The sequence below is a fragment of the Lycium barbarum genome, chromosome 12 (genome assembly GCF_019175385.1).
Source record: "Lycium barbarum isolate Lr01 chromosome 12, ASM1917538v2, whole genome shotgun sequence".
NCBI lineage: Eukaryota > Viridiplantae > Streptophyta > Magnoliopsida > Solanales > Solanaceae > Lycium > Lycium barbarum.
This window is the reverse complement of record NC_083348.1, coordinates 95,886,923-95,890,947: the sequence shown is the minus strand read 5'-3', so window position 1 is coordinate 95,890,947 and position 4,025 is coordinate 95,886,923. Positions and strand designations below refer to the sequence as shown.

The 4,025-nt window shown below is 40.9% G+C and overlaps 1 pseudogene; it reads right to left on the bottom strand.

Annotated features, from left to right (window-relative positions):
• Positions 1 to 441: 441 nt before the first annotated feature.
• LOC132624698 (uncharacterized mitochondrial protein AtMg00810-like) lies at positions 442 to 1,409 on the bottom strand (annotated as a pseudogene).
• Between the last annotated feature and the right edge of the window lie 2,616 nt (positions 1,410 to 4,025).

Here is a 4,025-nt window from a genome sequence, read left to right as displayed (position 1 = left end):
CTTGCTAATGACGTGGCAAGTGAACCTATTATTTAATGCCACGTGGAATATAAAAATAAAAAAAATGACAAGTGTAAATAAAAGGTTTTAAAAAATAAAAATTGGAAAAAGGAAAACAAAACCCACTTGTTCGTCAACCCCACCCTAATCGTTCCCCCTATCCCTATGTCGTCCACTCCGTTCCCCAATTCCTTTTCAATTTCTATTTGTCCCATTTTTGTAAAATCTTCTTCTTCATCATTTTTTCTCATATAATAATCAGCTCACCATAATATTTCTCTTTTATTTATGAAGAAAATGTTTTCCGTGCCTCCTTTCATTCCTTGACTTGGTTAATATACAAACTATACAACCGTAATGTTAGGCTAGAATTAAGGAGCTAATTCTACCAAATAATATGTTAAGCAAACCTAACCTAAAATAGGAGACTACAAAATATTCTAACCTAAAATAGGAGATTACAAAATATTCTAACTAATATTTACATAATCTATCACACCCCCGCAGTCGAAACGGGAGGTTTACGAACGCTGAGACTGTCCCGAAAATCTTCAAATAAGACTTGTGGTAGTCCTTTGGTGAAAATATCGGTAATCTGATAACGGGATGGAACATGAAGGACACGAACCTGTCCTCGTGCAACCTTCTCACGAACAAAGTAGATGTCCATTTCAATGTGTTTGGTGCGCTGATGTTGCACTGGATTTCCTGAAAGATAAATGGCACTTACATTGTCACAATATACCATAGTAGCCTTATGAATAGGACAATGTAATTCTAACAGAAGATTTCGAATCCAGCATGACTCGGAGACAACATTAGCAACCCCCCATACTCCGCCTCAGCACTCAAACGAGAGAGGGTAGGCTGGCGTTTTGAAGACCAAGATGTCAAGTTATCTCCAAGGAAGACACAATAACCAGACGTCGACCGACGTGTGTCAGGACAGCCCCCCCCCCCCAATCCGCATCAGTGTAGGAAAGGAGGTCAGTAACTGAGGATGGATAAAGATGCAAACCATAATCAAGTATACCCTGAATGTAACGGATGATGCGCTTAAGAGCATGCATATGATCATCTCGCGGAGCATGCATGTGTAAGCATACCTGTTGAACAACATAAGAAATATCCGACCTCGTGAAAGTAAGATACTGAAGTGCACCTGCGAGACTGCGATAGTGAGTCGGGTCATCATATGGAGCACCCGATGTGCTGCTCACCTTCGGTTTAGTATCAACCGGAGTAGAAGTAGCCTTACAAGAAGACATCCCAGCTCGATCAATGATTTCTTCGGCATACTTACGTTGCGAAAGAAACATGCCATCCTTATGGCGAGTGACATGAATGCCAAGGAAATAATTTAAAGGACCCAGATCCTTCATAGAAAATTCCGAGGCAAGGAGAGCCATAATGGAGCATCAGAGAGAATCTGAGGAAGCAGTAAGAATAATATCATCAACATAAAGTAAAATGTATGCCATATCAGACCCTTTTTTATAGATGAACAAAGAATTGTCAGATCTGTTGTTTGAAAAAACAAGAGAAGAGACATAATCTGCAAAACGCTTGTACCATGCCCGCGGGGCCTGCTTAAGTCCATATATGGACTTACAGAGTAAACATACATAATCCAGATGAATGGGATCTCTGAAACCCATAGGTTGATGCATATACACTGTTTCCTTGAGCTCACCTTGTAAGAAAGCATTCTTGACATCTAGCTGATGAATAGGCCACTTCTTTGATAATGAAAGGTTGAGAACGGTACGAATCATAGCCGGCTTGACCACCGGACTGAAGGTCTTACCACAATCAATGCCAACCTATTGAGTCTTTCCATCACCTACAAGACGGGCTTTATGCCTCTCAAAATCACCATTAGACTTTTCTTTATGAGTGAAAATCCACATAGAACGAATAACATTTATATTAGGTGGACGGGGCACCAACTCCCACGTCTTATTTTTAATAAGAGCATCAAATTCATCATCTATAGCCATTTTCCAATTCGGGTCACGAAGGCGGTCATAGGGTTACGAGGGAGAGGGGATTTCGTAACCATGGTATTCAAGTTAAACGTACGTTTTGGCTTAAAAATATCATGTTGACTCCGGGTCACCATTCGGGGCTGATTGGTAGATTGGGGCGGCTGGGGTGATGTTCGTGCGGGTGTGGGAGACGGAGCAGATGGTTGTTGGCCCAAGGAAGAGGTGAGAGGGGAAGGTGGGTTTGTTTGTGGAGTTATTAACGGAGGGGGTTGGACGGCTGGCCCATGCGCAACCAATGGAGGGGAGGCGGCAGTATGATCCACGGTGGGAGGGAGGATATTGGGCTGGGTCACGGGTGCAGCGTGGGGTGGTCTGGGCTGATTATCCAAATCAGTAGCCATATGATGCAACCAAAATGGAGAAATCCCATCATCCAAAAAATCATAAGTAGTTGAAGTGGGAGAATGTAAATTGGAAAATGGGAAAACAGTCTCATCAAAAATTACGTGACGAGAAATAATGATTTTGTTGGACGATAAATCATAACATTTATACCCTCTATGATTCGTACGATACCCCAAAAATACACACAGTGTAGACCGGGCTTGCAATTTGTGGATAGTCGTACAAGGAAAGAGGGGATAGCATAAACACCCAAAAACCCGAAGATGAGAGTAAGATGGCTTTCTTTGGTATAGCACTTGAAGAGGAGAAACATGACCCAAAAATTTTCTTGGTAAAATATTAAGAAGATATGTTGCCATTTGTAAGGCGTGATGCCAAAACAAAAGGGGAAGAGAAGCATGAGTAAGGAGAGTCCAAGTGATATTATTTATAGATCGGATTTTTCTTTCGGCTTTCCCATTTTTTGAGGACGTATGTGGACAAGAAAGACGAAATGACATCCCATTAGACTCACAAAATTTCCCGAATTGACCATTATCATATTCCCTCCCATTATCACATTGGACATTTTTAATATGACGTTCAAATTGGGTATGAATGTGGGATTTTAAAGCTAAGAATTTCACATAAACATCGGATTTCTTAGCTAAAGGAAAAGTCCATAAAAACTTTGAAAAATCATCCAAAAAAACAACAAAATACCGATGACCCAATGAACTTAACACGGGAGAGGTCCACAAATCACTATGAATAATATCAAATGGCATCACAGTTTTGGAAATAGAAGAAACAAACGGCAACTTAATGTGTTTACCAAGAACGCAAGAACGACAAATACTAGAATGACTAGATGTATTACATTCAATGATTTTATTGAGCCTAAGACAATCCAAAACAGAATTTCCCGGACGACCCAAACAATCATGCCAAAAAGGAGAGGACAAAGCCGCAAAGGTTGATGGAGTGGTGGTGGGATATTTGATGGTGGTGATTGGATAAAGATCTCCCCGACTATCACACCGCATTAGTGCCATCCCCGTCTGAAAATCCTTCATAGAAAACCCATATGGATCAAATTCAACAGTCGCAGAATTATCAGTAGTAAAATTTTGCACTGAATTAATAATACCATTATTTTGATTGCTCAAATTAAAATAAGACAAGAGATTACCGTTCGAGGATGTCATATGAGAAGTGATGTCACGACCCAACCCCGTAGGCCGTGACTAGTGCCCGAGTTGGACACTCATAGACACCTCGCACAAAAATTCTACCATTATCAGGATCAGTCAAACGAACTCCCAGACTAGCTAACTGACAAACCTCATGGACTATCTCTTTCTGCCCTGGTGGTACATCTGCCAAACTACCTATAGATTTACGGTTGAGTGCGTCTGCTACCACATTGGCCTTTCCTGGGTGATATAGAATATCAACATTATAATCTTTCAGCAACTCTAGCCATCTCCTTTGCCGCAAATTCAGCTCCTTCTGCTTAAAGATATACTGGAGACTCTTATGATCTGTATAAATATCAACATGTACGCCATATAGATAATGTCTCCATATCTTCAAAGCATGAATCACCGCTGCCAACTCCAGATCATGGGTAGGATAATTTCTTTCGTGCTT